Here is a 27,445-nt window from a genome sequence, read left to right as displayed (position 1 = left end):
AAGTATCCATTTAACCACGAAATACTTGATCTTCAGGGAAGCAGAGAGCGAGAGAGACTCGTATGAACTCCAACAGACAGACGGACGATTCCAAGAAGAGATCACGACGACACACTTGAGCGTAAATATATATTGATTGCAGTTATTCCCAAATGAGTGAGCATTCATGTGCAAAGGAGTAGCATTTCAATTAATATAATTATCAACTGTGTAGTGATTCCTTTTGTCTTTCCCGCTGTTCTCAGTCCACTAGGGAACCTCCCCAATCATTTCCTTGTAACCATATCTGTTTGTTTGTTTATGCATTTCTGTGATTATTTAGTTAGTAAATAAATGATTAAGACAATTGGTGTATGGATGATTCATAGTAAAGGCTGGGTTCGTGCAGATAACCAACAATTTACGACGTTTGGAATGAGACTAACATGAGGTAAAGAATAATTCGAATTTTGGAATTAGACCAACATCAGGTAAAGAATAATTCATTAATTAGACTAATTGATCAGATATTAAATTATATATACTAATTATTATATTAGGAAAATTATAACTTTAATCTTAAGATTTCCTTGGTGCCCTGACTTCCTAGTTAATTACATTTACATGATTAGTTTAATCATGTAATAATAATTACAGAGAAGTGATTTGATAAACAAGTCTTCACTTTTAATGATGACAAAGACACGACACTTGCTAGACCTGTCAAAAGTCCTCTCAAAGTGCAGAATGCAGTCCACAACGAGCCTGATTCGCAAGTAAAAAAAGTTCAGTAAACGCAGTCGTCAGATCCTGGACAGTGATGAGGCTCCAGTCGGGAAAGAACAGGCAGTCAAACAGGAACAAGAGGACAGGGCTGTCCTACCCAAGAAGGAAAAGGTAGCTACTACATTTCCCACCACATTTCCTTCTCTATGTAAACCATCTGTAATAAAATAGATTATTTGCACACCCTGCACTGGGCCTGTATTCACAAAGCGCCTCATAGTAGGATCAGGTACCCCCTGGCCATGTAATCTTATTCATTAGAATCTAAAAGGCAAAAACAGGTTCTAGATCAGCACTCCTACTTTAAGACCCTTGAAACATATGGCCCCTGGTCTATGCAATTAAAGACAAGAGGCAAAGTGTGTGTGCACGCACACGTGTGTGTATATATAGATCTGAGTAAGAACTTTTGTCTTTCCCCCACAGGATGAAGTATTCAAGGCAGTCCCCAACCCCTTGTACCCTGCTGCTGCCACCGTCACTCCTGCTACACCGGTGACCCCAGCTGCCACCCCTGAAACTGCCACGTCCACCTCACCTTCAGTAATACTCAAGCGCCGGACCGGTCAGTCTCTAAACAAGTCCCTCAGCCTCTAATAACACGCGGTTAACTATCTATGTTAACGAATGCAGCTTGCATTTTCAAAGGTGTTTGAAAAATGAAAAACACTCGCATATCTGGTCTTACTCGTTGCAGGAGCGTGGGAATTATTACTAAAAGTAAAGAGAAGCTTGCTCACAAGTTGTTTGAAAAAGGAATTAGGCTGCATAATTGCACACATGTGCTCAGTAGTAATGTATCTCTATTTTTCTGTGTCATCTCTGTAGCAAGGAAGCAGTTCCCAAAGAGAAAAGCAGGAGTGGCAGTGAGGAGGAGGTGAAGGAGGAACGAGGACCGCCGAAAAAAAGAGCAAGGGTTGACAAAAAACAGGACAGCACAGGTAAGGTTTATTTTCCTCCATTACAAGTGTGTCGCTTCCTACCCCTTGTATTGCATCACTATATTTCTCTCTTTCTCTGTAGAGAATGAAGAGGAAGCGATGGAGGTGGGAGGAGAGGGGGGAAAAAGTGTGGATACGCCTAAGGTAGCGCCAAAAAAAAAGAGACCGGTGAAGAGAAGACTAAAGACGAAGAGGAGAAAGAAATTGATGTGAAAGAGACCATGACCGAAAAGGTGGAGGATGATGGAAAGAAGTTGGAGGAAAAAGAGAAGGGAAAAAGGCGTAAAACTCCAAAGATGGCAGTAAAGGATGACAAAGAAAAGCAGAAAAGTCTTTAAAATGAAAAGGCAGTAAAGGAGCCGAAAGAAACTGAGGACAAAGTGTCACAAAGCCCCCAAGCCAAGAAAGCCCCTATCAGCAATTTCTTTGGTGAGATTTTTCCCCACACACTTACTTCCTCCCTAGCACTGAAACATCCTATATGAATGAGTTTGCACTCTGCAGTTTGTTTAGAAGAAACCTGCAGGAGAAACAAGTGTGTCAAATGGCATCCTATTCCCTATATAGTGCACTACTTTTGACCAGAAACGTATAGGCCCTAAACAATTTTAGTGCATTATATAGGGTGCCATTCGGGCCTTAACCTAACTTTGCTATGGGAAGTTTAGAAGAAATCTGAAGTGGTGTAAGAGGCTTATAAGCTGCAGAGATGGCAGTGGAACAAGTAAATGGAACATGCTTTGTACTTCTCTGTTATCTAGCTCCCAGGAAAGCAGCTGTGAAGATGGAGAAACCAGAGGAGAAAAGCGTGGAAGACAAAAAGGAGTAAAAGCGTGGGAAGACAAAAAAAAGTGTAGAAGACAAAAAGGAGAAGAGCGAGGGGTAGAAAAAGAAGAGCGAGGGAGAAAGAAAGCTGAGCGCGGAGAAGGGGAAGAGGTGGCTAGTATCACTGAGGATGTTAAAGACAAGAAAGGGTAAGAGGGAGACAACTGCCAATAATGCATATATTTACTTTACACCAGTGGTCACCAACCGATCTCCAAGCCATTCCTTTTTTAAATTATTGTTTTGTACTTTTGACCTGTTTTTCCTCCCTAATTTTGTGATATCTAATTGGTAGTTAGTCTTGTCCCATCGCTGCGACGGTCGAGAGCCATGCGTCCTCCGAAAAACGACTCTGCCAAGCCACATTGCTTCTTGACACACTGCTCCCTTGACCCGGAAACGCACCAATGTGCCTGAGGAAACACCGTTCAGCTGGGCTACACCATTTTGTGATGCAAAACATGGGCTAGGCTACATGATGCATGCGACTGATTTGAAAAAGTTGCACACACAAAAAAAAGGCATGTGCTGTGCATCATTCACAAGTGATAATATTCTCACCATTCAGACTATTCTCAATTGAATCTCGTCTTTAAATGTGTGTGAAATTTGTTTTGATTTCAAATGGGACATTTATCATGCACCTGTCAGAGCAGGGGGCAGTGTAAAAACAAAAGACGTCATCAGTAGGCACTTGAATAGCAAAGGACGCTTTTCCCACTGCTCATTTTCATGCCAGCCAGGCAGGCTACTCTAGTTGTAAAGATTTAGAAAAGTGCTTAATCTATGGAAAGTTGAGAAATAAATATAATAGTCCTAGCCTATAGAAAGCTAATGGGTCCTCTATTGAAAAGAGGCCATCAAACTCTGTTTTCTCATGCAATTGCCTAGCCTATAGAAATGTGCCGCATAAACACTTTATTCCACACATCAACCAGTTATGAGGAGCTGGCTCTCGCTGCCAAACAGGTTCCACTCAAACTCGGAATACCAGGGCACTCATTAAGTGTAATTTCATTTGTATTGATGTCTGAGTGATTTAGAAGGACAATAGAGTGCTGAGTACCGGCCATTAGCGACTGGCTGTTAAGCAAGTTTGGTAGGCTACTAACGACCATCAGAGACATCAGAGCAGTTTTGGAGAAGCCTATGGTGGCTCAATGGTCATGTGGAATTTCACTGCGGTCATGACTCCTGACTGCCGTTGTGGGGGTAATACAGTTAAGTGGTAGTACAGAGGAGAAAAATTCCAGGGAAATCAAGTTAGTGGCAGCTGTACAAATAACTAATCCAAAGGACTTTGACTTTTCAAACAAATCAAATTTTATTTGTCACATGCGCTGAATACAACAGGCATGCTTACTTTACAAGCCCTTAACCAAAAATGCAGTTAAGATATCCCCCCCCCCAAAAAATAATAAGAATAACAAATGATTAAAGAGCAGCAGTAAATAACAATAGCGGGGCTATACACTGGGGGTACCAGTACAGAGTCAATGTGCGGAGGCACCGGTGTCGAGGTAATATGTTCATGTAGGTAGAGTTATTAAAGTGACTATGCATAGATAGAGTAGCAGCAGTGTTCCGGGTGGGGGGGGGGGGGGGGGGGGCAATGAAAATAGTCTGGGTAGCCATTTGATTAGATGTTCAGGAGTCTTATGGCTTGAGGGTGGAAGCTATTTAGGAGCCTCTGGGACCTAGACTTGGCACTCTGGTACCGCTTGCCGAGCGAGAGAGACCAGTCTATGACTAGGGTGGCTGGAGTCTTTGACCATTTTTAGGGCCTTCCTCTGACACTGCCTGGTATAGAGGTCCCGGATGGCAGAAAGCTTAGCCCCAGTGATGTACTGGGCCGTATGCACTACCCTCTGTAGTGCCTTGCCGTCGGAGACCGAGAAGTTGCCATACCAGGCAGTGATGCAACCCGTCAGGATGCTCTCGATGGTGCAGCTGTAAAACCTTTTGAGGATCTGAGGACCCATGCTAAATATTTTCAGTCTCCTGAGGGGGGGAATAGGTTTTGTCGTGCCCTCTTCACGACTGTCTTGGTGTGCTTGGACCATATTAGTTTGTTGGTGATGTGGACGTCAAGGAACTTGAAGCTCTCAACCTGCTCCACTACAGCCCTGTCGATGAGAATGGGGGTGGGCTCGGTCCCTCTTTTCTTGTAGTCCACAATCATCTCCTTTGTCTTGATCATGTTGAGGGAGAGTTTGTTGTCCTTGCACCACATGGTCAGGTCTCTGACCACCTCCCTATAAGCTGTCTCATCATTGTCGGTGATGAGGCCTACCACTGTTGTGTCATCGGCTAACTTAATGATGGTGTTGGAGTCGTGCCTGGCCGTGCAGTCATGAGTGAACAGGGAATACAGGAGGGGACTAAGCACGCACCCGAGGGGGCCCCTGTGTTGAGGATCAGCGTGGCGGTTGTGTTGTTACCTACCCAGTTGCAGAGGGAGGTGTTTAGTCCCAGGGTCCTTAACTTAGTGATGAGCTTTTAGGGCACTCTGGTGTTGAACGCTGAGCTGTAGTCAATGAATAGCATTCTCACATAGGTGTTCCTTTTGTCCAGGTGTGAAAGGGCAGTGTGGAGTGCAATAGAGATTGCATCTGTGGATCTGTTGGTGCGGTATGCAAATTGGAGTGGGTCTAGGGTTTCTGGGATAATAGTGTTGATGTAAGCCATGACCAGCCTTCAAAGCATTGCATGGCTACAGACGTGAGTGCTACGGGTCGGTAGTCGTTTAGACAGGTTACCTTAGTGTTCATGGGCACAGGGACTATGGTGGTCTGCTTGAAAAATGTTGGTATTACAGACTCAGTCAGGGGTAGGTTGAAAATGCCAGTGAAGACACTTGCCAGTTGGGTCAGCATATGCTCAGGGTGCACGTCCTGGTAATCCGTCTGGCCCTGCGGCCTTGAATGTTGACCTGTTTAAAGGTCTTACTCACATAGGCCAAGGAGAGCGTGATCACACAGTCATCCGGAACAGCTGATGCTCTCATGTATGTTTCAGTGTTACTTTCCTCGAAGCGAGCATAGTAGTTATTTAGCTCGTCTGGTAGGCTCGTGTCACTGTACAGCTCTCGGCTGTGCTTTCTTTTGTAGTCTGTAATAGTTTGCAGGCCCTGCCACATCCGACAAGCGTCGGAGCCGGTGTAGTACGATTCGATCTTAGTCCTGTATTGACACTTTGCCTGTTTGATGGTTCGTCGGAGGGCATAGCAGGATTTCTAATAAGTTTCCGGGTTAGAGTCCCGCTCCTTGAAAGCGTAGCTCTACCCTTTAGCCCAGTGTGAATGTTGCCTGTAATCCATGGCTTCTGGTTGGGGTATGTACATACAGTCACTGTGGGAACGACATCCTCGATGCACTTATTGATAAAGCCAGTGACTGATGTGGTGTACTCCTCCATGCCATCTGAAGAATCCCTGAACATATTCCAGTCTGTGCTAGCAAAACAGTCTTGTAGTTTAGCATCTGCTTCATCTGACCACTTTTTTATAGACCGAGTATCTGGCGCTTCCTGCTTTTAATTTTTGCTTGTAAACAGGTATCAAGAGGATATAATTATGGTCAGATTTGCCAAATGGAGAGCGAGGGAGAGCTTTGTACGTGTCTCTGTGTGGAGTAAAAGTGGTCTAGAATTTTTCCCCATCTGGTTGCACATTTAACATGCTGATAGAAATTAGGTAAAACTGATTTAAGTTTCCCTGTATTAAAGTCCCCGGCCACAATGAGCGCCACCTCTGGATGTTTGCTTATGGCGACATACAGCTCATTGAGTGCGGTTTTAGTGCCAGCGTCGGTCTGTGGTGGTATGTAGACAGCTACGAAAAGTACAGATAAACTCTCTAGGTAGATAGTGTTGTCTACAGCTTATCATGAGGTAATCTACCTCAGGCGAGCAAAACCTTGAGACTTCCTTAGATACCATGCACCAGCTCTGTTTTAGCAGAGGCTGCTGTTCTATTCTGCCGATAGTGTATAACCTGCCAGCTGTATGTTATTAATGTTGTCGTTTAGACACGACTCGGTGAAACATAAGGTATTACAGTTATTAATGTCCCGTTGGTAGGATAAACGTGCCTTCAGTTCGTCCCATTTATTTTCCAGCGATTGAACGTTAGCTAGCTGGACGGAAGGCAAGGGCAGATTAGCCACTCGTCGCTTGATCCTCACAAGGCACCCTGATCTCTCTCCGCAAAATCTCAGTTTCCTTTTCCAGTGAATCACGGGGATCTGGGCCTGGTCGGGTGTCTATATCCCTCCTGTCCGACTCATTGAAGAAGAACTCTTTGTCCAGTTTGAGGTGGCAATCCCAGTTCTGATGTCCAGAAGCTCCTTTCGGTCATAAGAGACGGTAGCAGCAACATTATGTACAAAATAAGTTACGAACAACGCAAAAACAAAACTAAATAGCACAGTTGGTTAGGAGCCGATGCATAAAGCTAACACAATATGATGCCCTGTCACCTTATTAATTCAGTCGCTTAATTAGATTAACTAGCAAGTTAAATTTAGGGGTCACATTAAAGCAGAATTCTGCGTTTTGAACACAGGAGAAAAATAACGTATAACTATTTTTTTTGTAAAAACAAATGTAATATGCTTCGTATTGAAGCTATTTTCTGCCGAATGTGTTGCACAAATGTATTTTCTGTCTAGGAAAACTATAGTTGCACGTCCCTGATCACTCTATTGAAGCAAGAGGTTGACTTTTAGTATAAAACGCGACCCCTGTCAATACACAGCTGCACTCACCTGCTCCCGCTTTCTCCCCTTGTGCCATTTACAAACACATGATTGGCTCAACTGTTCTGGTGAACTACGGTAAGCTTCATAATGTGACCGGTGAAATTAATTCCATCTGCTTTATCTCCTACAGTATTGCACAAGTTGACTGCGGGTATTTACTTAAAGTAGCTACGTATTAAAATGTATTAAAACTTTAAAGAAATGGTTTCAACGGTATTGACAAATCATCCCGTGGCTATTTCCAAATACCCGGATATACGGTGTTTACCGTCCATGCCTATAACCACCATCGTCAGCCAAGTAAAATACATGACCCTAAAGTCGACAAATTTAAAACGGTAGAAAATGTCTTGACGAAAATGCAGGTTCTTTCAATCGCGTTCATCTCTACTCCGCCCTCTACTCCGCCTCCCTTTTCTATCGGTCTTGATTTGAGCTAGTGAAGTGCAACATTGTGTCAAATCAATCAACTGGGTGCCACCCAAAGCTGTGACATTGTATCAACTAGCCTATTCCAGGCCAGCAGTTTCCTGCACGACAGCTGTTTTTGCGCAAGGGAAAAGTGTTCAGGTATTTTATGTTTCCACTGGATATATAGGATCATTAGATCATAATATTTTGCTCTTTCACACCGAGGCTTGGTGATTATCGAGGCCAGGAGAGTGTTATAAAGATTCTTTCAAGTACTGTGAGGAACTATTGCTGTCATTCACAATGGATGAACAAATAATACTTTGTTGACTTACTGTGTGAGGTGAAGAAAAAATTACTGAGAAGCTCAGCTCATTAGTGATGGTGCGTAAAGACAATCAGAAATCAGACAATCCCAGCAGCTTTGCTGTTTTTGACACTCAAACTGGTGCTCCTGGCAGCTACTACCATACCCCGTTCAAAGGCACATTCACCCACCGAATGGCACACAATCAATGTCTCAAGGCTTAAAAAGAATTTGAACTCTCATCCCCTTCATCTACACTGATTTGAAGTGGATGATTTAACAGGGGACGTCAGTAAGGGATCATAGCTTTCACCTGGATTCACCTAGTCAGTCTGTCATGGAAAGAGCAAGTGTTCCTAATGTTTTGTACACTCAGTATCTTTAATAAAAAATAAAAAATAAATGTTACTGTATAGCGTGTTTGTATTTTACGATATACCGGTATTAATGCACGGACCGGTTAGGGTTTACGGTAGAGCAAAACACCATTCCATTGAGGGGTCATATTAGTGTGTAGGCCAAACCGTACAGGCGTTTTCATGAGAAGACCGACTATCGGGTTGTCTCATGGTCTGACAAACACTGCTGTAGCTCGGCCACCTTCCACTGCAGATGTGGAAGGCCACTATTGGCGGATGTGGTGGATTGAGACGCATCCCATGCAAAATACCAGATATTTCTAGATTAAACGGACACATTTTGAAGGGGATTTTTTTTAAATTATGCTAATTAGATTTCCCCGGGGGCGTTGGACATCGACTGTCGGGGGTTAAGAAGCTGCACGGCATGGCAGGTCATGTTTCGGAGGACACGTCTCGACCTTCGCCTCTCTGGAGCCCATTGGGGAGTTGTAGCGATGAGACAAGATCGTAACTACCAATTTGATATCATGAGATTGGGGAGAAAAAAAGTGTAAAATTACAACAACAAAAAGACCAAAAAAAGTCTTTATTTTCACCATTATTGAACTGATTCTGTTACAACAAGTATTTCTGGTGAGTATTTTTCTGGATAACTGTGCTCATCCCTAGTTTGGGCTCGGACGGACAGATGCAATGCTATTTTAAACATTTGGACCGGATACCGATCTGTAGCAGTGAATCGTAACATCTCTGGTATTTTTTGTATGCATGGGCGGTATAGCGTGTTTGTATTTTACGATATACCGGTATTAATGCACGGACCGGTTAGGGTTTTTACTTTACGGTATTTGAATGTTTGTTTTGTTAAAGGTGATACGCCGTGTGTAACATCCATTTTTATAGTTTACTTCGCTACTTCAGACATCTCTCTCAGCATGCCGCTTTCCATACAGACCTAGCCCCGCCCCCTGTCACTCAAGGAGCGCACGTGTTGTTCCTAGACCATGCGACACTTGCGTTCAGTCTGCATGGTCAATGCAGCGTATGCAGCAATGTTGATGACAATGATGCTGTTTTCATTTTGCTTCTTAGTATAAAACCAATGGAGTTGTATAATTACACTATTAGTTTGTTTCTTACATCTGCAAACGGCTAGTTTGTCTTTTCTTAGCAAGTTGGGCCTAAATCTTGTTAGCTGCTAATTGTTAGCCACTAACGCTAATCGCTAGCTAGCTAATAAATGTACTGAGTCAGAGCAAAGGTAATTAGCTAACGTAAACTCACCCCATTCCGTACAAATGTGCGCAACCGCAACATTCATACGAGGCTACAAAGAAAACTAATGGGACTGTAGCGACTGTGTTGACTTCAAAATCGGGGGGGTGAACTACGTTTCTATTCAAACGTTGATCGACATGGTAATGGCTCTATAGTATTGGAGAAAAGTTGAAAAAACAGACCCCCGTTACATTGTGACGTGCCATGTCGTAACGTACAGCACGCATAAAGCAACTATTTCTGTCTTACAATCTCTCTCCACCAGGTGTAGCACTTCTCTCATCATTTAAAAACAAGAAATGGACAGTGACGAGGGTAAGGGGGATACCTAGTCATTTTTTGCGTCATCATTGCATGCGAACATCATTCTCAAAGCCGCTGTTTACTTCTAAGATCACTTTAGCACCGCCCTAAAAACCCGATTCAAATTCGACACAAACCTTCAAATAGGTATGTAATGACACATTATATAAACTCTTTATAGTGTTTTATTTACATTTTAGAGGCAATAAGGTGATAAGTTGGACAGATCGAGTGAAAAAAAGCAATTTTCCCACACATCTCTCCTTCTCACTATCACGCATTAGTTTCGCTTCCCCACCCACCATTTTTTTAAAGGCCCGACGGAGCTCATTGCCTTGTTGAATTATGCAGAAACAGGCAGCGTGGGGGTCATGTAATTGATTCTTTTGGAAAGGGGAGAAATTGTGCTTTACAATGGTATTGACATTACAGTTGATCTGGAAGTATTACATTTTGGGGCGCTAAAATAAGGTCAATTGTACGGACCAAGGCGATTTACAAAAGTGAGTGAGTTTACATTATACAGCCTGATAATAGCAGTGATTGTGTAGACTTAAATCAGCATGTTATTTGTGCAACAGTATCTTCTAAATCAGAGGAATAAGCAAAGCAAGAATATGTTGGCTACATGAAGTAGCTAAGAGCGAACGTTACATTTTGACAAAGATTACAGGGTCCCCTAGGAAACACTTGTCAACACTTTGGTTCCTACCCTGTCACAATAACTCTTCCCTGGCATTTTTATTCATTGTCATGTCAAACACTATTCAAATTGCCCCCTATTATATTGTAACTATAGAATGATTACGCTAATTATATTTCCATGATTCCAACTGTTCACCCAAATGTTTTGCTCTAAATTGCAAGTCCAAATCGCAATTGCAACATTTGGTCAAAAATAAGGCCTAGATAGTCCCCCCCCCCCCCAATTTCGTGGTATCCATTTGGTAGTTAGTCTTGTCTCATCACTGCAACTCCCGTACGGACTCGGGAGATGCGAAGGTCGAGAGCCGTGCGTCCTCTGGAACAACCCAACCAAGCCCACTTAACCCGGAAGCCAGCCGCACCAATGTGTCGGAGGAAACAACGTGCACCTGGCGACCTTGTCAGCGTGGACTGCGCCCGGCCCGCCACAGGAGTTGCTAGTGCGTGATGGGACGAGGACATCCCTGCCGGCCAAGCCCTCCCCTAACCCGGACGACGCTGGGCCAATTTTGCGCTGCCCCATGGGTCTCCCGGTCGTGGCTGACTGCTACAGAGCCTGGACTCGAACCCAGTATCTCTAGTGGCACTGCGATGCAATGCCTTAGACCACTGTGCCACTCGGGAGGCCCTAAGGCCTAGATTGTTTGTCCGTATTGTCCAGCCTACGTGAGTGTGGATATTAACTCAAATGAGTACAGGAAATGCAGAAATGTATCAATTTTTTTGGGGGGGGTTGAATTGAACAGTTTAAAACAGTCAATGGAGAAAGACCCATTTGAAATCACTTGTATGTGTTGTCACCCAAGGGTCACACACTACTCATGAATACCGGCATTTCTTTTTCAAATACCGTGATATGATATTTTGGCCATATCACCCAGCCCTATATGCATGTTCATTTCTCAGGGTGCTTCCCTAATGGCAACCTATTCCCTATAAAGTGCACTACTTTTTACCTGAAATGTTTTCTTCATTGAGTTGAATAGTGCATTGTATACTGTATTAATGTCAGTGGTTTCTCCCACCAGAGAGAAGACGGACCAGGCCCAGTACGACCCGTCCAGACCCAACTACCACCCGGTGGACCACGCCTGCTGGGGGTGGGGACAGAGGTACGTCCAACCCCCTTGTCACAATTTCACACCCCTCTGTTATATACCTCAACCTTGGTCGTGTTCACTAGGTACTAAACCAAAGCAAAGGGGACGAATCGGAGAGGGACTACCTGAACTTGTCCAACAAATGCTTGTTTTAGTTTTCTGTTCCAAATTGTTTTGCTACAGTGTGCATTTATGAATACTAAATATTGAACAACCTGCACAATACTTTGATTTACATAATGTCTCTCAATGGAGGTGTTTTGACTCTCATTTTCTCTTTCACAGGGTCCCTTATTCAGCTGTTGCATGTACCTTTGAGAAGATTGAGGAAGACTGGCAGGTAAGAGATTTTAATATGCCTCCGAAGTTGTGACTTTGTTTATTCTTGTGTAATTTTTCCTTATACTTCGTCTTACATACTAATTGCATTCTTTTTTTTGCCAGACTGAGGAACATTGAAACATTATCAAATCTTCTACGCTCTGTGATCATCCTCTCTCCAGGTGAAATAGTTTTCTTAGCTTTTTCCCTAATGTTTGTGCATGTGGAGCTGGCAGCAACTACATTAGCTATTGGCCAGGTTGCAGGATGCAACCTAACCTATTGAGATGAGTCAGATGGTCTGTGTCCCAAATGGCATCCTATTTCCCACATAGTGCAGTTCTTTTGACCAGAGCACTGGTCAAAAGCTGTGCATTATATAAGGAAGAGGGTGCTTATAAGCTCTGGTCAAAAGTAGTGCCCTATAGGGAGTCATTTGGGACGCAGCCAGAGTGTAGATGAGTCCGATGTGTGTGCTGAGTTGAGTTTTCTCTCTTTCTGTTCTTCCTCACAGGACCTGCTGAGCTGTGTTTACCTGTGTCTCAATCAGTTGGGTCCTGCTTACCTGGGACTGGAGCTGGGAGTGGGAGAAACTGTACTGATGAAAGCTGTTGCCCAAGCAATTGGTAAGGGACATACACTTGCGTGTGCGCACACACACAAACGTTTGCCCAAGTAACTGGTATGACACACGTACTCAAACACACCTTTGTTATTAATTCTCTTACTTTGCTTTCGGGCTTAGAATTCTATCACATCTTACTGTTTTTATTTTTCTTGTTGCCAGAGCGACAGTTGGACAAAATCAAGGCAGAGGCTGCAGAGAAGGGCGACTTGGGGTTGGTGGCGGAGAGTTCCCGTAGCAACCAGAGAATGTTCCAGCCAGCCAATCTGACGGCAGGGGGCGTGTTCAACAAACTGAAAGACATCGGGAACATGAGTGGGAACTCTGAGTTTTGTCTGTCTGATGTTTACATTAACATCCTCAATGTTTTTTGATACATTTACTGATTAAAAACCACAGTCTTCTGTTGTCCAGGGAATGGAATGATGAGTTGATTTGTAATCAGTCTAGAATTTGATGAAAAGGCATGGATTCCTTTACGCTTTTCTTCAGTTAGATACTAATATCTAGGGTGCATCTCAAATGGCATCCCTATATAGTTCACTACTTTTGACTTGGGCCCTGGTCAGAAGCAGTGCACTATATACAGTGCCTTCAGAAAGTAGTCATACCCTTTATTCAAAATGTTGTCACAGCCTGAATTCGAAAGTGATTCATATTTTTTGCTCACCCGTCAACACACAATACCCCATAATGACAAAGGGAAAATGTTTTTATAAATGTTTGCAAATGTATTGAAAGTGAAATATAGAAATATAATTTCTATAAGTATTCACACCCCTTTGCGATGACACTCCAAATTGAGCTGAGGTGCATCCAATTTCCTTTGATCATCCTTGATGTCGCTACAACTTGATTGGAGTCATCCTGTGTCCAATTCAGTTGTTTGGACATGAATTTGAAAAGACACACACCTGTCTATATAAGGTCCCACAGTTGACCGTGCATGTCAGGGCAGAAACTATACCATGCAGTCCAAGAAACTGTCCGTAGATCTCCGAGATAGGATTGTGATGAGGCATATATCTGGGGAAGGATATAAAACAATTTATTATAGGGTTAAAAGTTTCCAAGAGCACAGTGGTCTCCATCATTGGGAAATTGAAAAAAATAGGGGAGATGACCAAGAACCCAATGACCACTCTGACAGAACTACGTGGCTGCGATGGGAGAACCTGCCAGACGGAAGCCACTCTTGAGAAAATGGCACATGCTGGCACACCCAGAGTTTGTAAGAAGGCATGTGAAAGACTATTTGAACCATTTTGCCTGAGTGCAAAGCTCTGTCTGGAGAAAACCAGGCACAGCACATCTAACACCATCCTTACCGTGAAGCATGGTGGTGGCAGCATCATGCTATGGGGATGCTTTTCACCGGCAGGAACTGGGAGAATGGTAAGGTTAGAGGGGAAAATGAATGGAGCCAAATACAGGCAAATCCTTGATGAGAACCTGCTTCAGTGCAAACGACCTTAGACTGGGGTAAAGATTTATTGTTCCAACAGGACAAAGACCCCCAAAAATACAGCCAAAGCAATGCTAGAATTGCTTCAGAACAAGAATGTGAAAGACTTTGGGTGGCCCAGCCAAAGCAAGACTTAAATCCCATTGAAAATCTGTGGAAAGACTTGAAGATTGCTGTAAGCCGCTCCCCATCTAACTTAAGAGTGTGAAGAAGCCCGAAGCGGCGGATCGAACAGAGACAGACAGGATGTTCTGGTGCTCACCTCTCTTAGAGGTTTTTATTTACAATATCAAGAGGTGCAGGACGAATTGGCCAATACACTTTGTGCAGAAAATAATAAACAATAAAAAGACTTTAAAAAGACTTAAATAAATCAAAGATATTCAAGGTATAAAACATTTCCAGCAACAACTCCATGTCTATAACAAATTTAAGGTATGGCTCTACTCTTGCCAACCTGTTACCTGCCCGGCCTGCTCTCCCCCAGGCAAAGGTCAACTGAGCACCTAAGTCCTCTTTCCAATAACTCCCTTCCGCTAGGAATGTTCTATCAGGATATCCCCAGAACACATTTCTACCATAGATGCATACAGCAATTTGCCATGGACATATAACATCATAAACAACATTTTTTGCATAAACACACACTTCAATAACTTGTGCCCTGACTTCTTCTTTAAGTCACACAATTCACATTCATGACGTAATTCACCCTCGGGATAATTCATCACTTAGGTTAATCCCATCAACCAATGAAATGTTCATCGAAGACGCAGAATAGTTTGTGTCATGCGTAATGCACACCGGCACAGAGCTTCAAACAAACACATCAGGTAGGTTATATTTGATGATTATTCTCTACCAACACTTAGATCGTTATTCGAATAATATATTTACTTCGCTAGAGCATGTACGTTTTAAATGGGCAGCTTTATACACGGTAGAACATTGGTAACAAGTTACATTATTTTAGTAACTGGCATGCGCAACTAACACTTGACTTTGGCACCTTTTGTCAAAGTATTGTTGGCAAACGGAATGCGCAACTCTAACCAACTCTTGTTTTCAGGCTTCTTGGTTATACCTTGAAAGATACAATAGTCTTTCTCTTACCAATTTGTTTCATTGTCTATAAATCATGCGCTACATGACACAGAGTTTAAGAAAATCTGCAAGGAAGAATGGGAGAAAATCCACAAATCCAGATGTGCAAAACTGATACAGGCTTACCCAAGATGACTCAAAGATGTAGTCGCCGCAAAAGGTGCTTTTGCAAAGTATTGACTCAGGTGTGAAGACTTATGTAAATGAGAGATTTCTCGATTTCATTTTCAATACATTTGCAAAATTTCAAAAAACATGTTTTAACTTTTTCATTTTCGGGTATTGTGTGTAGCTGGGTAAGCAAAACAAATATATTTAATCCATTTTGAATTTAGGCTGTAACACAACAAAATGTGGAATAAGTCAAGAGGTATGAATACTTTCTGAAGGCGGGTGACATTTGGGACATAAGCCCTAGTCCTGTGGTAGTTCTTTACTCCTTTTCTCTGTATCCTCTTTCCTTTCGTATCCTCTCCTTTCCCACGCTCCCTCTGAATCTCTTGGTCCTCTCTCTCGCTCTCTCTGCAGGCCACGAATAAGAAGATTGACATCATCAAAGGTCTCTATATGTAGCCTGCCGCTTCTCTGAGGCCAGATACATTGTCAGATAATCTGCCTTCACTTTACTACTGGTCAACCTGAGCATCTCCCAAATGGCTCACTACCTTTGACCAGAGCCCTATTGGCCAGAAGCAGTATACTACAAAGGGAATAAGGTGCGTTTTTGGGATGTACTTAACACCTGTCGGTCTGCCCTCTTTGAGCACTGGCCTTTTGTTAAAATGTTCATGTCATACATTTTTGGTTCCAAGCACCTTTATTTTCTTGGTTTAGATGAGGATTTAGAGTGGAGCATGTTTTCTTCCTTCACTAAGTCAATCCGAACCTTGTATTACACCTGTCTGTCCATTCACAAGCAGCTGGTCGTCACAGTAACAGATTAAGATGGTACCTAACTTTTAAAAAAAAAATACCACTGTCAAAGCAGCACAACATCAGTGTATGTTAAAAACAGTCTGATTTCAGATTGTCATGTCTGTATTGGTTGGTTGGTTGGTTGGTTGACAGGTCTCTGGCAGGGAAGCTGAGGATAGGCTTGGCTGAGCAGAGTGTACTGGCTGCCCCGAGTCAGGCTGCGTGCCCTGACTCCTCCAGGACAATGTGAGCCAGCTAACGCTTTTTTCAACGTTCACACAGCGTGACCACCACCCCCACAACATCATCACAATGTTTACACGACATTTCCTCCAGCTGTTATCACCTTTTCACAATGTTACTTCAAAAAATGATCATGATTTCACAACATTATCACAGTGTTTTCGTCACATTTTCACAATACGACCACAACATTACCCCTCAACGTTTCCCCAACATTATTACAATATAACCTATACATATGAAAACAATGTCTTCCTTTATTGTGACTGAGACAATGGTTCATGTGCAATTCTAGACTTCCCTCCAGCGGTGAATGATGCAGGGAAAGGAATGACTGCAGGAGAACAGAAAGCCTGGATAGAGGAGAAGAGCCCTGTCCTTAAACACACCTACTGGTACTGTACACCTCTAACCCCACTGTATATACTCACTCACAGCACATTCCCTAAGTACCACCTTACCTACACCCTGATTTGTGTCCCAAATGAACACCCCTTTGCCTATGTATATCAGTGGTTCTCTTTTTTTTGGTTACTGTACAAACCAAGTGCATTTTGCTCTGCCTGGAGTACTAGTGCCCCCGGTTGAGAACCAGTGCACAATAGTGCACTACTTTAGGCCAGGGCCCTATAGTGTACCATTTTGGGACATACTGATTCACTCTATTGACTGACTCTTACTGGTGATGTTTTCTTGCTTGTCCACTCCAGTGAGATGCCCAACTATGATGTCATCATCCCAGTACTGATGGAGGGCATAGATGAACTGCCCAACCACTGCAAACTCACTCCAGGTACAGTACTGTGTATGTGTGTGTGTGTGTGTGTGCTGATTTATGACACCCTCCTCTCCCCCACCTCAGGTGTGCCACTGAGGCCCATGCCGGCTCACCCCACCAAAGGTGTAGGAGAGGTGATGAAGAGATTCGACGAAGCCGCCTTCACCTGCGAGTACAAGAATGATGGAGAACGAGCACAGGTGTCTGTATTCTCACGTGCCCACAGTATGTGTGTGTGTGTGTGTGTGTGTGTGTGTGTGTCAACTGTGTGCCCCTGTTAGAAAACAGACATGATGCTGTTGTCTCAGGCTGTTGGGCTGTGTTAGCCCCTCCCAGTGGAAGCATTGGAGAGAGCCGTGTAACTTCTCATTCTCTATTTATCCTTCCTCAGTTTCTCATAACCTCTCTCCTCACCTTCTCGAAGCACATTGGAGCAGAAGATCTGTCTTCCTCCGCTAGAACCTTCTTCTCCGAGGCGTCTTGAGGAGGAGGCCGAGAAGAGCGAGGCCAGGAGTCAGAAAAATACAATGTAAATTCACTTGAGATTCACCCAGAGAGCAGAGTGACACCTCCTATTCGTTGTGCCTTTAAACTGCAGTGTGACTCCTGAAATGGCCAGCAGATGGAACTCTAAGATGCTGGCATCTGGAGCTTCGGTCGTACAGTTGGGCTCTGTCAATTCGTCTTTCTGTGATTCCTAGCATTCTATCTCCTCAAATTCTTCTCAACCATATTGGAGTAGAAGAGCCAAGGCCCCTCCCCTCTGGCCTTCTTCTCCAGTGGGTTTTGAGAAGGGGGCGAGGAGAGAGGATGCGAGGAAGAATCAATTGAGAAAAAGCCTTGGACACTGCCTGTCTCTCTACTCTCCAGATACGATAGGAAACTCACTCGCTGTTATTGGTTGAATGATAACTATTGATTATTGTATTTGTGCAGATCCATATTCTGGAGAATGGGGAAGTGCGTATTTTCAGTCGCAACCAGGAAGACAATACGACCAAATATCCCGATATCATGTCTCGTATTCCCACGGTAATAGTAACCCTCTCAACACTAGCACACTCCGTATGCATCCCAAATGGCACCCTATTCCCGATTTATAAGGCTCTGGTCAAAAGTAGTGCACTATATAGGGAATAGGATGCCTTTTGGGATACACTCTCAGCCAGCATCTTAGCCCCTTCATGGTCATAAGCCCACTTCATGAATAATACCTCTCTTTCTCTCCTCTATTTCTCTCTTTCGCTCCCCTCTTTCTTTCTCTCTCCCTCCCTCTCTGCCTTCCCCTCCCCCATTTCTCTCTCACACCCCTCCCTACCTCCCTCCCTCCCCTCCCTCCCTCAGGTAAAGGAGTCTGTGGTGTCCTGTGTGCTTGACTCTGTGGCTTGGAACAGGCTGTGGCTTGGAACAGAGAAAATAAAACAGATCCAGCCATTCCAGGTGCTCACCACACGGAAGAGAAAGGCGAGAGGAAAGAGAAATAAGGGGGGAACATTCTCAGTATCCATGGTTTTGGTTTCTGTAATTATGTTCACAACAGCTGGATGGCTGATTAGCCCAGGCAGCTGTGTTCACAAGTTGTCTGCAGTGCTGGTGGATCATTTCCCTACCATGCTCTCTATGCTCTCTATGCTCTCCATGCTCTCTATGCTCTCCATGCTCTCCATGCTCTCCATGCTCTCCATGCTCTCTATCCTCATCAGGTGGACTGCTTTGTTTGATCCCTCGTCCTCAAGCTGTTAGGTTAAACCTGCCGGGAGTTACCTCTTGAGGTGGCCGTTGAGGTACACAAGCCCCCTGACTGCAACAATATGCTGAGTGAAGGGGCCAAAATATCTAGGTTTTGAAAGCTATTTTTTTAGTGTGTAGGTAGGTATGTGTATGGTCCTGTTAAGTTAGGTTGCTGTTAAATTACTTGTTTTATTTTTTTTTACGGGACGTGGATGCAGCTGATATCAAGATCCAAGTGTGTGTGTGTGTGTACGCCTTTGACCTGCTGTATCTCAACGGAGAGGTGAGTCGGGATGATGATTAAGTAAGCATTTCACTGTAAGGTCTACACGCCTGTTGTGTTCGGCGCGCGTGACAAATTAACTTTGATTTGATGGGAGTTCTGGAGTCTGTTAGACATTTATTAAGTAAGCCTTGTTCCAGTCAGAACGGCCTATCCTTTTTCTGTAGCATGAGGCAGCTTGTTGTTCAAGTTTTAGCCTAGTCTTATTCATTTTGACTGAAATATCATTAAGTCTTAGTCAAGCACATTAAATGACAAAAAAAATGGCCTTATTAACTGACTTCCATGTGCACAATCATGCGTGGTCTTGTCCTACATTTTTCTGCATAACATCCTATCGCGTGATTCTCTTCCCAACAGCCAAATTGCCAGAAGAAGCATTAATCTGCAGCAGATTTAAAAAAATCACATCCCTTGTCAGGGCTCCAGACTAACATTTCCCATAACTTTTTCAGTTGGTGGCACCAGCCCATGATTCGCACCAATTTTTTCCCACAGCGTCGCACAATAGAAAAACACGTAATTGCCTTATGAAGTCATATCACAGTGCTTTAGACTGTGATAGACGACTGAGATGGTAGTCTTTTCGAGAAATAAGTTGTTTCATCTAACATGTCCAAGCAGGAATGCATGATTCAACGTATGTTGATGTGCTACCTAATCCAGTGACTCATTAATTGTGGGTTTGACAATAGAGTATTGTTTTTATTTTACTATTAAAATAGGGCTCCAGAATTTTTCTGAATTTTGTTGCTCAATAGAGAGTGATTTGCCTTAATCGTTATGTGCACTAATATCATAGGCTCATTTATTTTGGGGTTAATTCACCACAGGAAGTCAACTCAAAACACATTAGCTAGATTGCTAACCCTAAGTATAATACCCACTGCTAGTGTCCTGTGTGGCTCACTTGGTAGAGCATGGCACTTGCAACACCAGGGTTGTGGGTTCGATTCCCACGGGGGATCAGTATGAGAATGTGTGCATTCACTACTGTAAGTCGCTCTGGACAGTAAATGTAATGTCCTAAACGTTGTAGCTTGCGACCCTATGTGCTCGCAATTGCGCGCTTCGCATCTTAAAGAATAATCAAACGTCTTGGTTGGAAAATAGCTGCTTTTGAGCTCAATATTAAGAGATGACAAATAGAAATTAGACCCACAGAAAGCTGAGAACAACAGTAGTTGCTTCCAAAGATGTGTATTTCCCAAATTGGATTTTTAAATGTTATAACATTGGAAGCTTTCTTCTCTCCCGTAGCGCACATCAAGTGGCTCACTCATCACAGCAGCAGGCCCCATCGAAACATGCCCAGAGGCTGGGCAGACAATTTCATTACTGGACTCATGAGGATAATGCACTTTACTGTTTGACCAAATCATGGTTTTAGCAGCCCAAAAATAGGACATTCTTAAACTTTTGAGTGAGGTGACCATGTAATGAATTTTCAGCTTCCACTGATGCGACCAATAAAAAATGTAACTCACGCAGCCAAGTCAAAGGGTCGCAAAAAGTGACTAAATGGCCGCAGTCTAGAGCCCTGCCTCTTGACATATTGTAGATGTATTGTGATCAAAGTTAAGCCTTACAATTCTACTAATGTCATGCATGCTTTTGATTGGACCAAACAAATGACACTAAAAAGCTCTCAATCTCTCCAAAAACTCTTGTCCAGTCCATTTACTAGTCAGATTTTAGTCACACAGATAATTTAATCTAGTCTTGTTTTTGTAAACCAAAATGAGAAATCCTTTTCATTGAGTTATTTTTTCCCCTGGATTTATACAGTCGTCTTGTCAATTGCCACTGACTCAAATCATATTGTATTGTTTACATGCACATGCTTAGCAGATGTTATTGCGAGTGTAGCGAAATGCTTGTGCTTCTAGTTCAGAAAGTGCAGCAATATCTAACAAGTAATCTAACAATTCCACAACAACTACCTAATACACATACATCTAAGTAAAGGAATAAGAATATATAAATATATGGATGAGCAATGACAGAGCGGCATAGGCAAGATGCAATAGATGGTATAAAATACAGTATAAAGATATGAGATGAGTAATGCAAGATATGTAAACATTATTAAAGTGGCATTATTAAAGTGACTAGTGATCCATTTATTAAAGTGTCCAATGATTTCAAGTCTGTACGTAGGTAGCAGCCTCTCTGAGTTAGTGATGTCTCGAGATACAAGCTGTTTTTCAGTCTCTCAGTCACAGCTTTGATGCACCTGTACTGACCTCGCCTTCTGGATGGTGGCGGGGTGAACAGGCAGTGGCTCGGGTAGTTGTTGTCTTTGATGATCTTTTTGGCCTTCCTGTGACATCGGGTGCTGTAGGTGTCCTGGAGGGCAGGTAGTTTGCCCCTGGTGATGCAGACCGCACCACCCTCTGCAGAGCCTTGCGGTTGTGGGTGGTGCAGTTGCCGTACCAGGCGGTGATACAGCCCGACAGGATGCTCTCAATTGTGCATCTGTAAAAGTTTGTGGGTTTTAGGTGAAAAGCCAAATTTCTTCAGCCTCCTGAGGTTGAAGAGGCACTGTTGTGCCTTCACCACACTGTCTGTGTGGGTGGACCATTTCAGTTTGTCCATGATGTGTACGCAGAGGAACTTAACTTTCCAACTTCTCCACTGCTGTCGCGTTGATGTGGATACGGGGGTGCTCCCTCTGATGTTTCCTGAAGTCCACGATCATCTCCTTTTGTTGACATTGAGTGAGAGGTTGTTTTCCTGACACCAAACTCGGAGTGACCTCACCTCCTTCTTGTAGGCTGTCTGGTCGTTGTTGGTAATCACTGTTGTGTCGTCTGCAAACTTGATGATTGAGTTGGAGGCGTGCATGGACATGCAGTCATGGGTGAACAGGGAGTACAGGAGGGGGCTGAGCACGCACCCTTGTGGGGCCCCAGTGTTGAGGATCAGTGGGGTGGAGATGTTTCCTACCTTCACCACCTGGGGATGGCCCATCATGAAGTCCAGGACCCAATTGCACAGAGCGGGGTTGAGACCCAGGGCCTCAAGCTTAATGATGAGCTTGGAAGGTACTATGGTGTTGAATGCTGAGCTATAGTCAATGAACAGCATTCTTACATCGGTATTCCTGTTGTCCAGATGGGATAGGGCAGTGTGATGGCGATTGCATCGTCTGTGGACCTATTGGGGCATTAAGCAAATTGAAGTGGGTCTAGGGTGACCTGTGAGGTAGAGGTGATATGATCCTTGACTAGTCTCTCAAAGCACTTCATGATGACAGAAGTGAGTTCTACGGGGCGATAGTCATTTAGTTCAGTTACTTTTGTGTTCTTGGATACAGAACAATGGTGGCCATCTTGAAGCATGTGGGGACAGCAGACTGTGCTAGGGAGAGATTGAATATGTCCGTAAACACACCAGCCAGCTGGTCTGCGCATGCTCTGAGTACGCGGCTAGGGATGCTGTCTGGGCCGGCAGCCTTGCGATGGTTAACACGTTTAAATGTCTTACTCACGTCGGCCACGGAGAAGGAGAGCCCACAGTCCCTGGTAGTGGGCTGCGTTGGTGGCACTGTATTATCCTCAAAGTGGGCAAAGAAGGTGTTTAGTTTGTCTGGAAGCAAGACGTTGGTGTCTGTGACGTGGCTGTTTTTTGTTTCTTTTTGTAGTCTGTGATTGTCTGTAGACCCTGCCACATACGTCTCGTGTCTGAACTGTTGAATTGCGACTCCACTTTGTCTCTATACTGACATTTTGCTTGTTTGATTCCCTTCCCTATGGAATAACTACACTGTTTGTATTCGGCCATATTCCCAGTCACCTTTCCATGGTTAAATGCGGTGGTTCTCGCGTTCAGTTTTGTGCGAATGCTGCCATCTATCCACGGTTTCTGGTTAGGGTAGGTTTTAATAGTCACAGTGAGTACAACATCTCTTATACACTTCCTTATAAAGTCACTCATCGAATCAGCGTATATGTCGATATTATTCTCTGAGGCTACCCGGAACGTATCCCAGTCTGCGTGATCAAAACAATCTTGAAGCATGGATTCCGATTGGTCAGACCAACGCTGAATAGTCCTTAGCACGGGTACTTCCTGTTTGAGTGTCTGCCTATAGGAAGAGAGGAGCAAAATGGAGTCATGGTCAGATTTGCCAAAAGGAGGGCGGGGGAGGGCCAAAGTTAGAGAAGTAGTGATCCAGTGTTTTTCCAGGGCAGGTGCTACAGTCAATATGCTGATAGAATTTAGGTAGCCTTGTTTTCAAATTTGCTTTGTTAAAATCCCCAGCTATAATAAATGCAGCCTCAGGATATATGGTTTCCACTTTTCATGAAGTCCAGTGAAGTTCCATGAGGGCCGTCATGGTATTGGCTTGAGGGGGGATATACACGGCTGTGACAATAAACACATAGGTTGTTTGACTAATATTTTCGCCACTTTTCATTGACAAAATTAACACTGAGGTACACCCCCTGGACAGGATGCTAGCGTAATATATTAGACATTGAATCATTAGACATTGATTGTAATGTTTGCAATTTCAGTGGTGTGTGTGTGTGTGTCTCAGTCTCTGGTAAAGCGGCCCCTGTCCCATCGCAGGGCCCTTCTGAAGGAGAGCTTCGAGGAGAAGGAGGGAGAGTTTGTGTTCGCCCGCCCTATTGACTCAGACAACACAGACACCATCGCTGAGTTCCTGGAGCAGTCTGTTTGAGGTGTGTGTGTCAGTGTTGGACCGGTCTATTTGCTGTGTGTGTGTGTGTGACTGTCTGTGTGTGTGTGGGAGGGAGGGAGGGAGAGAGACGGGAGCCAACCGTGTGTTTGTGGGAGGTCAATCCTGTCTTCTGTGATCTCCTTTCTCTCCTGAAGTTGTTTAATAATGAATGTCTTAGGCTGTGTCCCAAATGACACCCTATTCCCTATGGGCCCTGGTCATAAATATTGCGCTATATAGGGAAGGGGGTTGCCATTCGGGATGCATTCTTAGTTGTATGTCCTCCTGTGGTGTGATTTTTGGTTGAATCCTCAGACTCCTGCGGGGGACTAATGGTAGAAGACTCTGGAGAAAGATGCCACTTATGAAATCGGCCAAGCGCTCTCACAACTGACTCAAGGTGCACACATGCACGCACACGTACACAAACCACACATGCATATACACATGCACGCACACGTACGCACCAGGGGTTCCTGAACTTTTTGGCCTTTTCCACGACCCCATTTTGATATCTGAAAATTCTCGGATCCCAACCACGTGGGGGAAAAAATGTATGTGATTAACAGCCAACGTTAACTTTTATTTGGGGCTATGGTAGTCAATTGGAAAACATTCTAACAGTATTTTTCGATTTGTCTTCTCAACTCCCCATCACATACTTCTGATGTGGGGCTACGAATCATTTGCAAATGAGTCAGATTTTTTCAATCTTATCTCACCACAACTAATGAGATGGGTGTGCTTGATGGGTGTGCTTGATGGGTTTGCTTGATGGGTGTGCTTGATGGGTGTGCTTGATGGGTGTGCTTGATGGGTGTGCTTGATGGGTGTGCTTGATGCGTGTCGCGTTAGCGCTTCTCAAAGTCAGCGGGCGTGGTCTACAGTGCGCACCTCATCTCTGGTTTTAATGCGAACCGGCGTGTGGTTTGATTTAGTTTACAATCGAAGTTACTTGCTGCAGTATATCTCCGAGTTCTGTGCTCAGCTCTTTTGCCGCCAGTTGCTCTCAGGTTATCATACAACGCGTCCATATGGCAGAGGCAGACGCATTCATAACTAGAGAGCAGTAACCTGACCTCCGTCCCGTGATCGATGGAGCCACATCTGTGCAGAAGCCAGCCATTTGATCCCATATGGAATCTGTTAGCCACGCGGCACGCTGAGCATCCCCTGTGCCGTTTCATGCTCGGGAATGGTGAGACCGAACATTGTGTCCTCGTGAATAGCATCCCCCGACATGTATTGTAAACAAGGCAATTCGTAGGCATCTCGGCTCTCACAACTAACGTCCGTTTGGAGTTTGGGTTATTCAGTCAGTTTCTTCTTCATTGCGAGCAATGGCATGAACGATTTGTTTAACAGTGTTGTCTGGCGAAGGTATTGATGTGAGTTTCTGTGACTCTGCCTCCCCACACATTGTTTTCACCGTATCTATTGCGGACGGTAATTTTGAAGTCTCTGCCATAGTGTGTGGTTTCATGGCGTAGCGGGCCTAGTCATTCACTGTGGGAATGATTCAAGTGCAACGGTCAAGTGTGGCCTTTTCCCAGGATCAAGGGCGCTCTGGTTGAATTAGATTTTTTAGATTTTAATCATTTTCATTTAGATTTTTAAGATGAACCACATTACAATGATTTTGAGATACAAAGATGATATTATATATTTTTTGTATTTTGTTGGGGTGGGGGGTTTGGAAATTCTCCCGCGACCCCATTTTCATATCAGGCGACCCCACATGGAGTTGGGAACCATTGGTATACACACACACACACACACACACACACACACTTACTCTCTATCATAATAACTACTCACATGAAAACCTACCATTCATCCCTGTCTCTCTGTCTAGCTGAAGGACTATCTGGATGGGGGACAGTGGATCTGTGTGTGATTGGAGCGTATCTGGGGAAGGGCAAGAGAACAGGGACCTACGAAGGATTCCTGCTCGCCCGCTACGATGAGGACAATGAAGAGTTCCACTCAGTCTGCAAGGTCTGTCAGGGGTGTCTTTGTGTGTCTGCGTATGTCTGTGTGTGTACCTCCTTGCCTAGGAGGTGACTTTTTGTCTTTCTCTGTCTCGGTTGGTTTGTCTCTGAAAGGTGACACAGCGCCTCAGTCCAAATAGGATAAAGGCTTTTTGCACAGGGAATTCTTTCACAATTCTTTGTTATTCTGCTCTGCTAAATGTCTCATCTGACTTACAACAGGGGAATATATTTTTCCGGTTATTTTGTCTTTTCAGATTGGGACAGGTTTCAAGGATGAAGATTTGGAGCAGCATTACAAATTCTTAAAGGTACAGTACAGAGACGTTCGTGTTCTATGCTCGTTTGATGCGAAGCGCGGAGTTTCTTGAAGCGAATCTGTCAAAAGTCTTTAGACCCAATTAACTATGAAGGCATTGTCTTTTCCAGGAGCACAAGCCCCACCCCTATCATCGTGTGGACCGATCAACAGAGCCCGATGTGTGGCTTGATGCCGTGCAAGTGTGGGAAGTGAAGTGTGCCGACCTATCGCTGTCGCCGATCTACAAGGCTGGCATGGGATTGGTTAGTAGAACTCGTCCTTGTACACTGGCTCATCAGTACTAATACTATTTGGATTTCAAGCCAGTTTAAAGTAATTTGGAAGTTAATAATTTGATTCAATGCAATTTCATCTTTGAGGGCCGACCAGTAAAGCAACCACAACAGAATCTTTAACTCAATAATCCCCTCTGCAAATCTAAAATGTTTAGGTCTCAGGATGTTGCGAAATTTCTCCGGAACATTTTCACATTTTCAGTCCCAAATTTCTCATGAGGATCATGCCAATTTTTGCTTCTCCTTAAAAACGATATTATTTAAGAGACCTACCATGAAGCGACCATGTTACCCATAGCTTAAAAACACACTCGTATAGGCCTAAGTCAAATATTTAGGCAAAATCTCAGGACTTATTCACCACTTCTACTCCAAAGCTCTTTGTGGATATGGGTCCTAATCTGTGCTTTGCATTAGTACTCAACAAAGCTGTGATATCATGGTACTATGTTAGGTTAAATAAAGAGTTGCCATCCTCAAATCAATAGTTCTTCAACCTCCAGTCTTTTGGTGCAGGGTTTAAAAGGCATATTAACTGTGAAAGGAAAACCCACAATAGTCTTCCGTTTTAATGTTTTTAGCGGCAGCAAAAGTCAGAAGTTTAGGTGAAAAGATGATTCATAGCTTTTCTTTGGCCCTCTCTGGCCTTCTCCCAGTGTGACCCAGAGAAGAGCTTCAACCGCTTGCTCAGGTTAGGGTAAGGGCTAGGGTTAGTGGATAGTTGTTTGAAGTGTTGACAATCCACAAACCATCTATTTGGAACTAGCCAAATGCTGTTACTGGCGATTCATGTATTTTCTCCTCTCTCCCAGTGTGACCCAGAGAAGGGCGTCTCTCTTCGGTTCCACACGCTTCCTGACGATCCGAGATGATAAAATGCCAGATGACGCAACTTCAGGAAGACAGGTAGTTGAAGACACTGCTTTGACAGTGTATATCTCGTAG

The 27,445-nt window shown here is 43.9% G+C and overlaps 1 pseudogene; it reads left to right on the top strand.

Moving 5' to 3' along the window:
- The first annotated feature begins 425 nt into the window (after positions 1-425).
- On the top strand, positions 426-27,445 carry LOC120020507 (annotated as a pseudogene).

Source organism: Salvelinus namaycush, chromosome 25 (assembly GCF_016432855.1).
Source record: "Salvelinus namaycush isolate Seneca chromosome 25, SaNama_1.0, whole genome shotgun sequence".
Classification (NCBI taxonomy): Eukaryota; Metazoa; Chordata; class Actinopteri; order Salmoniformes; family Salmonidae; genus Salvelinus; species Salvelinus namaycush.
This window is presented reverse-complemented; position numbering and strand designations above follow the sequence as displayed.